At 45.5% G+C, this 18,439-nt stretch overlaps 1 protein-coding gene across 2 annotated transcripts in view; it reads left to right on the top strand.

Moving 5' to 3' along the window:
* The first annotated feature begins 1,020 nt into the window (after positions 1-1,020).
* The window catches only part of RBAK (RB associated KRAB zinc finger), a 65,537-nt gene continuing 48,118 nt past the window's right edge, over positions 1,021-18,439 (top strand). Inside the window, exons 1-4 of one of the 2 annotated variants that reach the window (XR_009349458.1) lie at positions 1,021-1,606; positions 2,468-2,526; positions 13,705-13,893; positions 14,480-16,927. The gene's annotated coding sequence lies outside the window, so the exon portion shown is untranslated. Of the gene's footprint in view, positions 1,607-2,467; positions 2,527-13,704; positions 13,894-14,479; positions 16,928-18,439 lie in introns of those variants that run through there. The other variant, XM_059155642.1, reaches the window with a different exon arrangement.

Below are 18,439 nucleotides of genomic sequence, written 5' to 3'. Positions count from 1 at the left end.
TTGAAAAGGCGAGGTTCATTTTTCTCCTTGCTGTCTTGTTAGTAGTTCGCCTGTGACATGCAACACAGTCTGGTTTAATGGTTATTTAACAATGGAACAGGGGAGTCTGGGTGGCTCAGTCAGTTTGGGAACTCTTGTTTTCAGCTCAGGTCCAGATCTCAGGGTTGTGGGATCGAGTCCTACATGGGGCTCCACACTCTGCACAGAGTCGGCTGAGGATTCACTCTCTAGCTCTCCCTCTGCCCCTCCCCCTGCTCTGTCTCTTACTCTCTAAAATAAATCTTAAAAAAAAAAAAAAACAATAGCGTGGTTGTCCTTATTTCTATAGTTGCAGAGAGGATTTCTAGGATGGCAGGAGATTTTACTTTTAATCCTCACCACCCGCTACTGGTTAAGAAGCAATTGGCTAAGAAAAGGATTACATCATCTCACCAAAAAATACTGATAAAGCATCGTCCTTATGGTCCCATTTTTGAAAATGACATTTTCAGCTAACATACACATAATTCTCTTGATGCCCAAGATCTCAGGTATCTGGGTTTGTTTGGTTGGTTTGTGCGTGATTTCTGATTGTTCTACAGTTTTCATGCATTCGTTGTATAATCTGGACAAGCTAAGTTTTCTATTTTCTTCCCCTTTCTTGGAGAAACCATGTGCCCATGAATGATAATATCTAATGTCATGACTGGATATTAATTGTAGACCAGTGTTTTAGTGAAACTTGTAATATTTCAGTGATGTGCATACTATACACCCTTTCCTTGTCCTCTCCTGCTCGTGGGGAATCTCAGTGCCAACCCAATAGATCTCAGGGCAAGCAAAGGACCGAGATCCAGGACGTAAACACAGCCCACTACTCGAGGTGACCCCTTTCCTTGATCCCTAACAGGAGCAAAGGCAAGTGGGAAATCCGGACCCTGGTCCCAGAGTCAAGTCTCAGCATAGCGCCTCTAAACCACCAGATAGGGTGGAGACGTTCGAGACGTCCCCTAACATGGGGGCGCTTGGACTCAAGGGAAACAGAGGTCGGTATTTGACGGGCTCCCGAGTGGGCTCCAACAGGCGCACCGCCGCTGCCGTCCTGCGCATGTGCAGCTCGGCCTGTGTGCGTGTTCGCGCACGCGTAGTACCGCCGCGTTGCTCTCGCTTCCTGCCCGAGCCCAGGTCACCGCTCGCCGTGGTTCCCAGGCTTTCGCCTCCGGCGGGCAAGGGTCCCGGGGCCTACGCGGCTGCACGCTGTCCGGTCGCGCCGGCATCCAGCGGGCACGGGGCTGTACGGGCGCGGCTCCGCGCAGGCCGGGCGGAGGCTCGAGCGGGGACTCTCGAGCTCGAGCCCGGGAGCCCGCGGGCTGGGCCGGAGGGGTCGGGCCGTGGCGGCGGCGACGGAGCAGGGCGGCTCGGCCCGGGCTCGGCAGGTCTGCGCCCGCGGGTCGGGGAGGCCCTTAGAGACCGATTCGGGCCCCGGGAAGGTCGTCGACCTGAAGTGAGTTTGCCCGTGGGCCCAGAGCCGGCTCCGCGGGAACGGCGGCCCCGGGAGGTGGAGGAGGAGCAGCCCCCGCCCCGGAGTCCTCGGGAGCCTCGGGGCAGCTCGGCGTGTCCCGACGTGGTAGGTCGTGCGCTTGCGGGTCTTGCGGGGGGCGGGGCGGCGAGAGAGCGCGAGCGGCTGGACCTGGAGGGTTGGGCACTCCCCCGGGACTGGAGACTCCTGGGACTCAACCTTTCCCAGGAGCGCAGGGGGTTCCCGCCTTCCCCCCGCCCCCCCGACCCCTTGCTCCCCTGGTTCCCTGTCCAGTTTCCAGACGCGTCTGTAAGCGCGCGGGAGCATGTGCTGACCCCGCTGGGTTGTGCCTGGGGCATGTCCCAGTGTAGGGCTGGACCAGCGTGCGGGGAGGAGTTGACGGGAGGAGACGGTCTGAGATGGGAGGGGGCTTGTTCTGGGTGATGGCGTCGGGAGGTATGCATGCTCGCAGGACTCAGCTCCTGGGCCCGGGTTCCGTTCTCTCTGTTACGGATTTTTTTTTTTTAGTAAAAGATTCTTAAGTGCATCGATAACGGAGTTAAGTGATCTCATTTAAAAACAAAAGTATGCCTTGATGCACGTTAATCACACTTCAGAGAGCTGGTGCTTTCTGTTCCTGTGGATATCGTGATTTTAAGCACTTTGAATAGTCACAAAGAATGCGTGAACAGTGTAAGAGGGTTTTCTTTTCAACATTAATTTAATGAAGGCAACCTCTTTGAAAAATTAATGGGTGTTTATATTAACCAATGAGAGAAACCTGCTAATCACTTCCTGATATGTGGGAGTGACAACAGCTCTACTCTGATGTTTCTCCTTTTCTCACATTTTTAGACCCTTCTGAGTGTTCACACGATAGGAGCTTTCTTTGGTGGTTCTCACACAGGATGTTCCCACCTCGGCAAGCTGCATTACCCGTGATTTCTATTATTTCTTCTGCTTCCCTAGGTCAGCCGTTAACAGTCTGTATGCTTTTCCAAGAGCAGCAGAGAATGAACGAATCCCAGGTGAGTTTTCCTGTCTTTGTATATGTTCTCTTGCTTAGCTTTGTAATGCATTTCAGAAGGGTTATATGGATTCAGATTTTATTTCTTTGACAGAGAGAGAGAGAGATCACAAGTAGGCAGAGAGGCAGGCAGAGAGAGAGGAGGAAGTAGGCTTCCTGCTGAGCAGAGAGCCCGATGTGGTGCTCAATCCTAGGACTCAGAGACCGTGACCCGAGCCGAAGGTAGAGGCTTAACCCACTGAGCCACCGAGGTGCCTCTGGATTCAGATTTTAAAATGGGAATGTGGAAATAAGAGACATTATCATGTAAAGTACAATTATTAGGGGGTCATATCAGCACCCAGAGTCTTTTTCTGAGTTCATGTGTGCAGATAGTAGGTTACCTCAGGGCTGTGGGGGTAGAGCAAACACATGACTGATGTTCCTGACAGTCTCAGAAAAGGAGAGTGCCGCCCGTTACATGATTTGAATTGACTGTTTCGTTACTTGTGGGTTTTCAAGATTTCCTGGGATTTGAGAAAATGTCTTTGTGGGAGTTGATGTAGTTATGGGTAGCTTTTCTAATAACAACCATTAAGTATTGCAACATATGGCTCATGCATGTAGCTTATCTAAACCGAGGGCCTGCTGGGTGAGCAAACTTCGGTGATCCAAGAAGACCTGTTGTCATTGTTCCTGTTTGATGCAGGGATAAAAGCTAAGGCTGAGGGAATGGCCTGCCCATCCTTAAGATGCTTCTGTTACTGTTCGTTTGGGTTGTGCAGTAAATAATAAAGCAAAGTATTCTTCTTCTTTTTTTTTTTTTTAAGATTTTACTAATTTATTTGACAGAGATCACAAGTGGGGGAGTGAAAAGCAGGCTCCCCACCGAGCAGAGAGCCAGATATGGGGCTTGATCCCAGGATCCTGGGATCATGACCTGAGCCAAAGGCAGAGGCTTTAACCCACTGAGCCACCCAGGCGTCCCAGCAAAGTATTCGTTAGCAAATATATTCTTAATCTCATTCCCGTTTCAATTCTCAGCAACCCGGTTTCGTCCTCACCCCTCTCCCGAATGTTTCGGTGAAGATTAGCGGTGACGTAATTACAGTGAGATCCATCGGACATCTACTGTTGGCTTTGTTTCTTTCTCCTGCTTTTGTCTTCCTTTCGATTGTGTATTTTTTATGATCCCATTTTACGTCTTGTGTGCGGTTGTTAGCTCTAACACAGTTGTTATTTGTGATTGCTTTGCAATTTATAGTATGAAACTTTTAATTCATCACAGTTTATCTTCAGGTAAGGTACCATTTATTGCTTAGAATGTAGGGAGTTTGTGACTTCCATTGCTCCCCGCTGGGTCATCACACTGTTGTGTCCTTTTACTCTTACAGGTAGAATCAAACCCATAGGACTAGTGATTTTTAAGCAAATACTTATTTTTTAAGGAATAAGAAAATAGCATAGCTACCATTTCTGGTACTCTTCATTTCTTTATGTAGATACAGATTTTTATCTGCTTTTACTTTCCTTCTGCCTGAAGGACTTCCTTCAACACCTCTAGTTGTTCTTTTTTTTCTTTTTCAAATTTGTATTTAAATTTTAATGAGTGAGCTTACAGTGCAATATTAGTTTCAAGAGTAGAGGTCAGTGAATCATCACTTACATAGGACACCTGGTGCTCATCAAAACATCTTCTTAATGCCCATCCCCCATCTAGCCCAACCCCAACGACATCCCTCCATCACCCCTCATTGTGTTCTCTTATGGTTTGATTCCCCTCTCCTCTTTTGTTCCTTCCCATATATTCATCTGTCTTGTTTCTTAAATCCCATATTTATGAATCATGTGAGTGAAATCGTATGAAATTTGTCGTTTTCTGACTGATTTCCTTCGCTTAGCATAATACCCTCTGGTTCTATCGAGGTCATTGCAAATGGTAAGATATCATTCTTTTTGATGGCTGAGTAATAATCCATTGTATATATACACCACATCGTCTTCATTCCTCAGTCGGGGGGCATTGGGCTCTCGCTGTAGTTTGGCTCTTGTGGATCATGCTGCTCTAAACATCGGGGTTCCATAAACATCGAAGGTTCTCCTTCGAGTCTGTATTTTTGTATCTTTTGGGTAAATTCCTAACCTAGAGCGTCATTGCTGGATTGTAGGGTATTTGTATTTTCAACTTTCTGGGGAACTGCCATACTGTTTTCCAGAGGGGCTGCACCAGCTTGCATTACCCCCAGCAGTGCACGAGGTTCGCCTTTCTCCGCATCCTCGCCAACCCCTGTTGATTCTTGTGTCGTTGAGTTTAGCCATTGAGACAGGTGTGTGGTGGGATCTCGTTTTGATTTGTGTTTCCCTCATGATGAGTGACGTTGTGCTTCTTTGCATGTAAGGCACATGCATTTGGCCCTAGGTATGTCTTTGGGGAAGTGTCTGTTCATGTCCTCTGCCCATTTCTTGACTGGATTATTTGGTTTTGGGATGTTGAGTTTGATAAATTCTTTCTGGATTTTGGGACACTTTAAGCTGCTGCTGAATCTTTCAGCTCTTATATGTCAGAAAAGTCCTTTATTTTTGCCTTGGCTTTAATTTGAGGGGAGCGGGGCACCTGGGCAGCCCAGTGGGTTAAAGCCTCTGCCTTCGGCTCAGGTCATGATCCCAGGGTCCTGGGATCGAGCCCCACATCGGGCTCTCTGCTCAGCGGGGAGCCTGCTTCCCTTCCTCTCTCTCTGCCTGCTTCCCTACCTACTTGTGATCTCTGTCAGTCAAATAAATAGATAAAATCTTAAAAAAAAAAAAAAAAAAAACTTACAGTTTCAGGGGAGCTTTGCTGGGTTTTCTCCTGTACATCAGATGTGTTCCCCTACTGTCTTCCCACTTCCATTGTTCCCAAGAGAAGTGTGATGTCATCCTCTCCATTCCTACGTTTGTCCTGCAGTTTTTGGTTTTTCTTCTAGATGCTTTTGAACTTTTCTCTTTATCCCTGGTTTTGAGCAGTTTGGTTATGCTGTGTGTTGGTATTGCTTTCCTCCGGTCTCTGTGCTTGTGGGTCATTGAACTTCTTGGATCTGTGTGTTTATGATTTTCATCAACTTTGGGAAATTTTTGACCGTATTCCTTCAAATATTCCCCCCACCTCCCTCCATCTGTCCTCAGCGACTCCTTTTCCGTGTGTGTTACGCAGCTTGAAGTCGTCTCACAACTCACTGATATTCTTTGTTCTCTTCCAATTCCTTTTTCTCTGTGTGTTTCATTTTATAAAAGCTCCTGTTGCTGCTCTTCGTGTTCACTGATCTTTTTTTTTGGTGCTGTGTTAATCTAGTCGGGTGTTAACTTTCTCAGACATTGTAGTATTTATCTGTAGAAGTTCAATTTGAGTCTTTTTAAATGTCTTCCCTGTTCCTACTCAGATGTTTTGAACATAAGGAATACGGTAATCAACTATTTTAATGATCAGTGCCACTTGTAACATCTGGGTCAGTTCTAGGCCCATTTCAGTAGATGTGTCATTTTCTGTGGTGGCTTGTCCTTCCCTGCATGTTTCCCCCAGTTTGTCAACCCTCCTCACCTCTTCTCGGTTCTCCCTCCCTGCTCCAGGGCTGGGAACTCTCAGGGCAGTAACCAGAGGCCTCTCCTTGTTGATATCCTATCTCTGATTCCTGTTCTTCATTGCTGCCCTTTATTGCTTCAAGATCCGTGTCTTAAAAGCCACTGCTGTGAGGGCACCTGGGTGGCTCAGTGGTTAAAGCCTCTGCCTTCGGTTCAGGTCATGATCTCAGGGTCCTGGGATTGAGCCCCACATCAGGCTCCCTGCTCAGCAGGGAGCCTGCTTCCCCCTCTCTCTCTGCCTGCCTCTCTGTGTACTTGTGATCTTTGTCTGTCAAATAAATAAATAAAATCTTAAAAAAAAAAAAAAAAAAAAAAAAGAAAGCCACTGCTTTGTATATTCTGTTTTTTGGTGTCCTTTCAGGAGGCAGGGTAAATCTGATTCTTACCTGTCTTTGTTGAAAGCAGTCCTAATGTCTGCCTGTATTTTGAATCATAGTAGAAACTTTTCCCCACATTTGGGTTTTAGGAAAATTCACCCATTTTTTTTTTCTGTGTGGTTTAATATTTTATATTGAGATGGCTGATCCAGTTGGACTTTTTTCTTTCATGGTGTGGAGTATGGATGCAGTTTCATCCATGCCCAAATGACTATAGTTCCTCTAACACTGTTCATTAAAAATCAGTGGATTGTTATAATGTATTATAATATCACAGGTCCTCGTGATATGTCATGTAATCATACAAGTCTACTTCTAGACTTTGTGCTCTGTTCCACTGACCTATCTCCATCCGTATGCTGACACCGAACCCTTTTAATCATAAAGGTTGTGTTTTAAATCTGGTAGGGATTAGGCCCCCTATACAGCTTTTTTTTTTTGAGATTTTCCTAGTTCTTGTTTTTTTCTGCCCTCATATGAACTTTAGTGCCAGCTCACATAGTTCAAGGAAGAAAGCTTTTGGTATTTTTGTTGGGATCACATATCTGTTAAGTAATTGAGGGCAGAGTGATTTATATCTTAGTGTTGACCCATCCAGGAACAAAGAACATCATTCCTTTTTTTTCAGGTGTGCTTCTGTGCCTTTCAGGAGTGTTTTAAAGCTTTCCTAGTATAGATTTTGTACATTTCTTGTTCACGCTTTTATCTTTTCTGTTACTCCATGAACTGTGTATATGCTTGAATTATATCTTCTTAGTCTGTTAATGTAACAAGGGCTGTTGGGTTTGTTTGAGTTTTTTTAAAATAATTTTCTTTTTCTTTCTTTCTTCCTTTCTTTTTTGTAAGTTTATTTAAGTCTGCACCCAACGTGGGGCTCAAACTGACAACCTTGGGATCAAGAATTGCACATTCTTGGGGTGCCTAGGTGGCTCAATGGGTTAAAGCCTCTGCCTTTGGCTCAGGTCATGATCCCAGGGTCCTGGGATTGAGTCCCACATCGGGCTCTCTGCTCGGCAGGGAGCCTGCTTCCCTTCGTCTCTCGCTGCCTGCCTCTCTGCCTACTTGTGATCTCTGTCAGATGGATAAATAAAATCTTTAAGAAAAATAAAATAAAGAATTACACATTCTTCCAGCGGAGCCAGCCAGGCTCCCCCGGGCCTGTTGCTTTGTATGTCCTGATTTTATGTAACACTATTCTTTCATTGAGTTGGTTTTGTTGTTGATTCTCTTGTTTTGGGGTATAGCATATCCGTTGCAAATAGAAATAGTTTTACTCTCTCTGTTGATTAATATGCCTAGTTGTTTTCTCCAGCTGGATGCAGTGAACATTTTGCCTCGTTACTGACCTTACTGGGATTGTCTCTTACGTTTGTCCATTAAGTAAAACCCTGACTTGAGAACTGAGAAGACTGCGTAAACATGCCCGTGCCTTTGCAGCTGTGTCTCTGTAACTTGTGTGTGCTCTCCTGTGATTCAGATTGTACATGTATCACACATACTCTGTGTACTAGGGTATGAGAGTGTGTGTGTATACACACATTCATGCTAGTGAAGTATCCACTCCTAGTTTCTTGAGGGTTTTTTATATCAGGTATGTATTTTGAACATTGTCAGAGGCTTTTTCAGCACCTTAGTGGCGATCAAAGTGTTTTCTTAGCCATATTAGAGTAGCCTATTACATGAATGGATTTCCGAAGATTGAACGAGTCAGTATTCTTGGCATAAGCACCACTTGGAGATCATATATTATTTTTTTCATTCTGGTGTTGGATTCTGTTTGCTAACATCTCGTTTTGGATGTTGGTGTTGATACGAGTGGTATCAAGCCGTCGTACTGATCACGTGGTCAGTCTTCTGACCCCTCCCATCCTTGCCTTGTGGACTCACTGAACCCAAAAAGTTGTGACTCTCCGTGGCAGTTCATCAGCTCACTTGGCCCGGATCAACTACAGTGTCCTGCTGTGGATTCTCTGTTGGCTCAACTCCTTCAGTCTCGGGCAGTCTCGGCTGTGGCACCTACGTCATGGGTAGAAAACCCTGTGTTGATACATGTTTTGTAAACAGGGTGATGGGACATGTCTGCTGAGCACTTTTCTTCTGAAACAGGAGTCGTGTGTCGGCAGTCTGGAGCACCACTGCTTGCAGCAGTGGCATCGGAAACACCCCCTTCAGGAGGCTCCAGCATCCCCTTGGCCCTCTGGGGTGGCCCTCTCGCTTGCTTCCGCCAGAGGATATCTTGAACATTTTGAGGAAAGTGTCTCCTGTGATAATTAGTTGTCCTGCTTTCTTGCAAGATTCTGATATCTGGAGGCTGAAATGATAGCTTGGTTTGGCGTACAGTTCTGGGTTTGCAATTCTTTTTCTTTCACAAGCCGTGGACAGTTGTTCAAGGGTTTTTCTCAGGTGAGAAGTAGAATGGCAGGTTCCAGGGTCAGTGGTGTTTTTCCCCCCACCTGTAACATTTTAGGCATTTTTTTCCCTCCATTTTTTTGGTGTGGGGCATTTTATTGGGAAATTTCTAGATCTGTATTCCCCCCCCCCCCCCAGTATTCTTGTTTGCAAATTGAATGGCCCCTTGTGACATGAAGGCTTGTGTGATTCTTCAGCTCACGTATCATTTTTTGTTCTGCCTTTGATTCTTTGTGTTCTTCCTTCTGGTTTTCTCTTTCTGAAAGTGGAATCTGTTCGATCTGGCTTTTGTATCTCAAGCTTTATTTCATCATTTCAATTTCTTGTTATCGGAGACAATTCCTAAGTTAGATATTCTGTGTCCCATTTGTTACGTAAGTCTCTTACTTGGGGGTTTTTAAAAAAATTCAACAATTTGATCTTTAATTTCTAAGTAATCTCTGCTGGCTATTTTTTGAAGAATGTTCTCATTTTTTGGAAACTGTGTCCTGCTAAATTTATTGAAAAATACAAATCAGTAGAAGTTGTTTCCTTTATGAAATTGGTTCTGTCATAGTTTAGCTGCTCACCTTGATACCTATCTTTAATTCACACCGTTTTCCGCAATTAGCTGATGATTCTAGATTTTTTTAAAAATTTCAGTTTTTGAGAGAGGAATTCCTGATAGCTCGTGTGAATATACTTAACTAATAATCCCATTTCACTCTTTTCTTTACGGGGGGGATGACTGCAGAGCTCTAGAAGTTACTGGACTAGGGAAATGCAGGTAGATACTACTTCAGTTTTTTTCTTCCTTTTTTTTTTAATTGTGATAAGTTACATGTAACATGAAATTTACCATTTTACCTTTAAAACATACAGCTCACGGGCATGAAGTACGTTCATGTGCTTGTGCAACCACCACCAACCATCCGTCTCGAGAACACTTCTCATCTTGTAAAACTGAAGCTCCATCCCCATTACAGAGTAATGCCTCAACTCCCCCTGTCCCCTGCAAGTGTTGTCCTCTCTGTCGCTCTGATTGTGACTATTCTCAGCACCTAAGTGGACTCATCCAGTGTTTGTCTTTTTGTCACTGGTTTGTTTCGCTGAGCATCGTGTCTTCAGAGTCCATCCATGTTGGAACAGATGCCAGAATCTTCTTTTTAAGTCCGAATATTGCTTGCATTGTATGTGTGGCCTGCATTCTGCTTGTCTCTTTATCTGTCAATGGACACTTGGGTCACTTTTGCATTTTTGCTATTGGGAACGATGCAGCGTGGGTGCATAAATTCCTCTCTAAGACCCTACTTCTGGTTCTTTTAAGCGTGTCTCCAAAAGTGGACTTGCTGGATCATATGGGAAATTAATGCCAGATTTATTTTTAATTTTTGAGGAGCTCTCCTGGCTGTAGTGGCTCCCACAGTTTGCATTCCAGCGACAGTGCACGAGGGTTCCGATTTCTCCAACACGTGTTATCTGTAGGCATTTTGGTAGTAGCCATGCTAAGGGACGGGAGGTGGTAACTCACTGTGGCTTTGATTTGATTTCCCTAATGGCTGGTGACGTTGATCATCTTCCCACATGCTCCTTGGACACGTGTGTGTCGTCTTTGAGAAATGTCTGTTCCAGTCCTTGGCCCATTTTGAATCATGTTGGTTTCTGTTGTTGGGTGGGTTTGAAGAGTTCTCTCTGTATTCTAGAATGAGGCTTTACCAGAAACATGATTGGCAGATATTTTCCCCATCCTGTAGGTTGCCTTTTTCTTCCGTGGAAGTGTCTTTTTCACACCTCTGGATGGAACTAGAGCGTATCATGCTTAGCGAAATAAGTCAAGCAGAGAAAGACAACTATCATATGATCTCCCTGATATGAGGAAGTGGTGATGCAACATGGGGGCTTAAGTGGGTAGAAGAAGAATCAATGAAACAAGATGGAATTGGGAGGGAGACAAACCATAAGTGACTCTTAATCTCACAAAACAAACAGAGGGTTGCTGGGGGGAGGGGGGTTGGGAGAAGGGGGTGGGATTAGGGACATTGGGGGAGGGTATGTGCTTTGGTGAGTGCTGTGAAGTGTGTAAACCTGGTGATTCACAGACCTCTACCCCTGGGGATAAAAATATATGTTTATAAAAAATTAAAAAAAAAAAAAAAGAAGGCAGGGCTGGGCAGAGACTTCTCCCAGCTTGAGGATGGAGAGGGAACTCAATGGGAAGCCTAAGGGCATGTCCTGTGGGGGGACACCCACACCCACCCCTTCCCTTTAGCTAGTTTGTGCACAAACCTGTCTTCCCATAGAGCAAGGCCATATACATCTCCCATGGGCAGAAGCTGACCCTGTTCTATTCTGTAACCATGACTTTCCTGCCAAATGACTAATACAGGACTGGGTTCATGGGTGCATGAATTCAACACGCACTTCTTGAACCTCTCTTCCCATTGTCTCATGTCCTTGGTCCATAAAGTGTACTTTATATGTATTTGTTGAATGAATAAATGATGCCTTTTTTTAAGTTCAAGTGCAATACTGATCACCTCCTAGTCCCAACATTACTTAAACCTATGCAAAACAGAAGGAATTCTGCAGTGTCTTTGAGAGTGTGGTAATATCTTGACAAGTCCTGCAGGCATCAAGTCTAATGGGATTGGAAAGGGGACAGAGGGGTGGGGCGGTGAGTGGATAGGCAATAACCATAGTCCAGAATATCTATGACACTCGGATTTTAACAGAAGTGCTACTGCGGTGCGGAAGTCAGGGAGGTTGGCGGGGCAGGGAAGGGGGGAACATCTGAAGATTTGGGAGTTGAAGTTGACCTTGAGGACAAGTCGTTTTCCTCAGGTATAGGTGCAAAATTACCTAGACAGAAAACGCAATATAGGAACAGAGGGAAGTGTCCTTAGAAGGTTGAAACACCAAGGGGATGAGCAAGTCGGACGAAGACGAAAGGGTTGGATCCAAGCTCAGAAGCCTGGCCTTGACCCAGAACACTTCTGAGTGGAGGAGGAGACCAGAGCATTGAAGGACTTCATGCACACAGCGCCCACAGGCTTGGGGACGGTTTGTACGACACACCTGCGGAAGCATTCACAACAGATCTGTGCTTGTCTTCGGGGTGTGAATCGAGGCATTTGTGCTGGGAATGCTTAGGGGGAAAACAATTACGCTTGATATCGCGGTGGGAAGGGGACAGACGGAGGATCCGGACCGGCTGCTTCGCTAGTCTGTTTGCTCAGGGCAGGGCCGTGTCTGTTCCTTCCTTCTGTCCTCTTAGAAGGGTCTTCTGTTTGCTTCTCCTGGCTGACGTCAGGGTTGTTTGTGTTTACAAGGAACAGTCTAAAAAAACACTATACTATAATCCTATTGTATTTATACACGGGGTCAACAGTTTTTTTTTAAAAAGTAGTTTAATAAACAGTTACAAATGGTTTAAAAAAAAAAAAAGTCGATGAAAGGTTAGGGTTCCACTTTCCACCTCCATCCACCCAGGTAGCGAATTCTACTGAGGGATGAGACAAAAATACTCACAGGGATATGAAGAAATGGATTCGCTGGTACTGCCAGGAGAAGAGGCCAGCAGGGCTGAAGTAAGCTATGACCATAGACAGGAGATACTGGCGGCAAGAGGAGACACAGTGTCAGAGAGAGGTCATATCCTGCGCGAGGAAAACTAGTGGGGCATGGGGACAGGAGGCTGGAGCAGGTGCTCCCGCTTTGACAGACTGGGTGAATTTGCTTATTTGGTGTCAAAAGGTTTGTTGCAAACCAAAGAAGTCAAGGGAAGAGTTGATGGTGCTCCCAGGATAGCAAGCTGTGCTGGTCTGAGGGCTTGTCTTCAGGACAGCCGGCCTCTGGAGGGTCTTTGAGAAGCTGGAGCCAAGGGGAGCCCCACCCAAGAGCTGAGAAAGAAGGGACTTAAGGTGGCAACAGCCAGAGGGGCATGCCTGGGACTCAGGTCCCAGAGGATCTGCAGGAAACCACAAGGTCCCCAACGGGAAGTGTTGGCAAGATGAGGTTGGAAACAGGGTTTTGGAGGCATCGCCCTGCCCCAGGACAGATGTTGGAGCAAGAACACATCTGAGTGGAGAACAATGATTCCTTGTCGGGTAAGCTCAGATTTTTGTCCCAGGCCAGAAAGTTTTGAATGACAGGATCCTCTGTGAAAAGAGGGCCTAGGTCAGGTTGAGAAGCACAATGGGGTTACTGTGGGAGCATTCCAGGGCAAAGAGGAGAATGATGCCTCTCCTGGGGAAGTTCCAGGATGTGGCTAGCGGTGAGGCTGATGGGCAAAAGGGAGCAAAGACCAGTCACCACCCAGGGAACGTTGGTGGCTTCCGGCGTGGGGAGGCTGAGGGAGCACACCTGTAAGATTGGATGGGAAGTCAACAGGGACGCTATCTCATCATGCATGGATATACCATTGTGGAGACCACAGTAATTCCCTGTCATTTTCTCATCCCACAGTGACATAAGGGAATAAAGATGGCATGTCATTTCCACACCCCTGCCCAACTCCACACACACAGCCAAAGACATTTAGAGTGAAAAGACCAATAAGGGGAACCTGGGTGGCTCCATGGGTTAAAGCCTCAGCCTACGGCTCACGTCATGATCCCAGGGTTCTGGGATCGAGCCCCACATCAGGCTCTCTCCTCAACGGGGAGCCTGCTTCACCCTCTTTTTCTGTCTGCCTCTGCCTGCTTGTGATCTCTCTCTCTCTGTCAAATAAATAAAGAAAAAGAAAAAAAAGCAAAAGACCAATAAGAACTAAGACATCTCAGGAGTGTAACTGAAACCAAGCTTTCTCATCCCAAGTACAGACCTTTCTCCCAGTCTGGGAACCACAGCGAGCGGTGACCTGAACTCGGACAGGAAGCAAGAGCTGCGCGACGGCACTACGCGTGCGCGAACACACACACAGGCCGAGCTGCACATGCGCAGGACGGCGGCGGCGGTGCGCCTCTTGGAGCCCCCTCGGGAGCCTGTCAAATACCGGACCTCTGTTTCCCGTGAGTTCAAGCGCATACAAGTTAGGGGACGTCTCGAAAAAGCCACACTTAAAAAGAACAAAGGCAAGGGGAGGGGAGGGAAAGGTAGGGAAGGGAAAAGGAAGGGCGAGGGAAGCAAAAGGGAAAGGAAGGAAAGGAGAAATAAAGGGAAAAACTGAAAAGAAAAAGACAATCCCGCCTTATCTAGGATGAGAGTAGCGGTAGAGGAAACGTGGCTGCCGCTGAGGGAGATGCTGAGCGAAGGGGAGTAGCTACTGAGACAGGCGCCCCGGAGTTGCCCGCGGGACTCTTCCTGAGTCCCTGCTCCTATTTCTTTGTAGTTTTCTCCGTGTTTCCCCTTCACAAAGCAGCTCCTCCTTGTTTGTCACTCAGTCTTATTTATTTGACACAGAGAGAGAGAGATCCCAAGTAGGCAGAGAGGCAGGTGGAGGGTGGGGGGTAAGCAGGCTCCCTGCTGAGCAGAGAGCCCCATGCGGGGCTCGATCCCAGGACCCTGAGATCATGACCTGAGCCGAGGCAGCTGCTTCACTGACTGAGCCACATCACACCCCTGATCCCCACCACTCTCCTACTTCTCCATCTCCAGGCACCGGACTTCTTCCCTCACTCCTGCTTCTCAGGACAAGCCCGCTTTTCCTCTGCTGTGTGGCTGAACTTCGCTATTGCTGCCTCCTGACCTCCCCTCAGCGGCCACCTATAGGCCTGGATGCTTTCCGGTTCCAGAAGCTTGGCTGCTCTGACTCTTCTGTGCTCTGGGAGCCACACGTGCTTCTGCCATCAGCTCACACTTCCGAACCACCTCCCTGGATCCGTATTCCTTCTCAGCCTTCGGTGGCCTCTAGCCTCTCCCACTTTCTCAGCTGGTCCCTCTCTCTATCCTCCAAGTCTCTTAAGCTTCACCCACTTCTCAGCAGCCTCGACTCCCCCTTGTCTTCCACTGGATTCGTCCTGATCTCAGTTTCTCTAGGTGTCCAGGCTGAAACCACAATGTTCTGCTCCAGTGTTCCCAAGCACTCCCAGTTCTCACCTGTCATCAGTCAGCGGACTGTTTGCTTTCTCGCCTGTTTGTTACTGCTGTATTGTGTGCATCCACCGTCCTGTTTCTTGTGCCTTTTCATTCAGGTCTTTCCTCATTTGAGTTGTTTCCTAATCTGCCTTTACCTGCCACGTTGCAGAGACCTAAAGCTTCTTAAATATACATTTTAAGTCCTAGGTGTCTCATGTGTTTCCAAGCTGCCATACTGTTTCTCCTCTTTGTTTCCGTGTCTGCAGAATCTAGCCTCTGCTGTTCCCAGTCCATCAACTGTGTCCCAATTCTGAATGCCATCCCTCTCCTTGAGCTGCTGTAATCAGATGCTGATGTCCCTGTGGCTCTTCTGACCTTGGTGGTTTCACTTTCTGAAATTGCTCCAGGCTTAGGAGTTCATCTCATTTATCAGAACTGCACCCCAAGCCCAACCCCAACACACACACACACACACACACACACACACGCAATTTTCCCTTTGGTTTGTCTTTACTCCATTGCTTGTTCCTTTATAGAGTGCTGTGTTCATCTCCCAAATATCTCACATCTCCCAAGCTATTCCAAATCCCCATGAGGACCACATTATTTCAATCCTTATTTGTTCAACTTCTCCAACATCTCCTGTGATAGATCTGTCCCCAAACTGTTAAATTCCCTGACCAACTGAGTTTTACCCATCTCCTACCGTAGCCAGTGTGTTGTATAAATAATTTTTCAGATACATCTCCCTCCCTGCTCCCTGGGAGAGAACCTCTAAATCTTGGAATCCTGAGTGATAGGAGGTTTTGTTACTCACACTGGGCCCCGTGGACCAAACTTGAGTTTGTGCTAATGAGATGAGTCAGCATAGGGCCAGCCATACCAGGAACCCCAACAGGGCTGGGGCTTTGAACCACTTGATATCAGCCCAATCTCTAGGGGAAGGAAGAGAGTTGGAGACTGTGTTCGATGTATGGCCAATGATGGAGTTAATCACACTTGTATAATGAAACCCCAATAAAAACTCTGGTCACCAAGCTCAGGTGTGCTTCATGACGGGTGATATGCATCTATGTGCCAAGACACCCATGGGATGCTTCCCGCGGACACTGAAGCTTGGTATTTGAGACAGCCCCAGTATTCTCTGGTGCTACCATCTCCCAAGATGTTTTCCTCCAATATTCAGGATTCCTGCCATTAACTCTTTCTTCTCCATGCCTCTCTTATTTGACAGCTTTAACTCCTCCTATCTTACTGTGTTTCTCAGAAAGTTCTCCCAAACCCTCATTTCTTTCCAGTTGTTCTATTTCATCCCATACTTAGATTTTCCTTCTACCAAAGAAGGGTGCTCCCTTGCACCTGTGGGTCTGCTTGCCATGGATTATCGCCTAAAATGCATAATCTCACTGAGGCATGTTGCCTTTGTTGTGAATTTCAGATTATCTAGGTCCCCATAGCTCTGTCTTCCTTCTTTCCCTTTTCCTGCCTCAATATCTTTGCCTTGTTTCTTGCTTTAAGACACAAGCTCGGGGTTCACTTTATCTTGGTTTTTTTTTTCTACATAAAATGTAACTTACACTTGGGGCGGTTGGGTGGCTCAGTGGGTTAAATGTCTGCCTTTGGCTTAGGTAATGATCTCAGGGTCCTGGGATCGAGACCGCCCGCATCCGCATCTGGTTCTCTGCACAGAGGGGAGCCTGCTTCCCCTGTCTCTTTCTGCCTGCCTCTCTGCCTACTTGTGATCTCTCTCTGTCCAATAAATAAATAAAATCTTTTAAAAAAAACCCACATCCTCATTAAAAAAAAGCTTACACTTATTTTTCAAAGGTAAGAAGTGTGGCTGAATAATCACAACCCCATTGAGAAAGAGTATCATTGGACAGTGAACCGTAAGACCAATTGAGATGACCACAAACACCACGAAGATGAAGACTTTTATCTTTATTATGTTTCCTCAAGAGACACATTGCAGTGTCCTCTTTAATAACCTAAAATAACATAAAACAACTTACAAATGTGTCATCCAGGCAAGTAAAAATTACAACTGATTCCCACAATTTAATAATGAAGACTACATGTCAAATAAACATTTATAGTAATAACAACTTGAGGGAATCACCTACTTAGTTATAAGTGTAATTGATATATAGCTATAGTAAAAGCATAAAAACCTATCCCGAATATGTCAACAATATTTTATTTACAGGTGTATTCTCATCACAAATCTTTGTAGTTTCCTCAAGAGACACATTGCAGTGTCCTCTTTAATAACCTAAAATAACATAAAACAACTTACAAACGTGTCATCCAGGCAAGTAAAAGAATTACAACTGATTCCCACAATTTAATATTGAAGACTAAATGTCAAATAAACATTTACAGTAATAAGAACTTGAGGGAATCACCTACCTAGTTATAAGTGTAATTGATATATAGCTATAGTAAAAACACAAAACCTATCCCGAATATGTCAACAATATTTTATCTACAGGTGTAATCTCATCACAAAACTTTGTAGGAACATGTTTTGAAAACTATGACTATTTTAGAACTTTTAAAAATAAATACATAAATATAAAATATCAAAATAAATAAAATAGTTCTAAGGACAACATTTTCAAAATATACCAATGAAATTCATGGCATAATATTAGGCTATAATAATCCTTTGTCTCTCGTTTCATATTTTTGAAGTAATCTCCTCCTTGTTTGTGTCCCAATGCATAAAAAAGGGGATCTCCAACTCATACCTCAAGCGAGATTTGAATTTAAAAAATCTGAAATATTTGGTAGCACCCCAAGAGAGGGTGGATCTTGAAAAAAAGCCTGGTTTCTTATTGTCCTTCTCTGGACTCCTATAAGTACTCCCAGCTCCTCGGAGTACAATATGAAAATTCCCTTTAGCTAATTTTATAAGGTCTTGGATTCTTCTAGATTATCTGCACAAGAGACTCCTCTCTTCCTTCCTCATGCCTGTTGTTAGTGTCTAGATTGATTTCCTGCTGTAAACCTGCGTCTCCCGGGGCTCAGGGACCTGAAATTGAGAGAAAGAGAGGAAGTCAGATCCCAAGGAGTCAACGCTCCAGACATCTTGGTCAGTTCTAACCAGAATTTAGACTAATTCATAAATCTAACTTTCTCCCTAATCCTTCATTCTAAACCCCAATTCATTTTCAGTTATGACTCTTGGACTTTGGTGACCCTGATCCCCCCAATTTTTTCATGAGCCTAAGGTCACACCCGGTTATCTGCTTGATAGCCAGGACTCTAGGTGATTCTACTCAGGGAGTAAAGCAAACTTGAGGGTCGCCTAGGTGACTCAGGCGGTTGAGCGTCTGCCTTCGGCTCAGGTACCCTGGAATGAGTTCCACATCAGGCTCCTTGCTCAAATGAGGAGCCTGCTTCTCCCTCTGCCTGCTACTCCCATGCCTGTGTTCTCTCTCTGTCTCTGACAAATAAAATCTTTAAAAATAAAACAAAAACAAAACAACAACAAAACAAACAAACAAAATTGAGAGAATGTTGCTTTAGACCTGAACT

The sequence above is a fragment of the Mustela lutreola genome, chromosome 17 (assembly GCF_030435805.1).
Source record: "Mustela lutreola isolate mMusLut2 chromosome 17, mMusLut2.pri, whole genome shotgun sequence".
NCBI lineage: Eukaryota > Metazoa > Chordata > Mammalia > Carnivora > Mustelidae > Mustela > Mustela lutreola.
The sequence above is the reverse complement of the archived record's forward strand: the minus strand, read 5'-3'. Positions and strand labels throughout refer to the sequence as shown.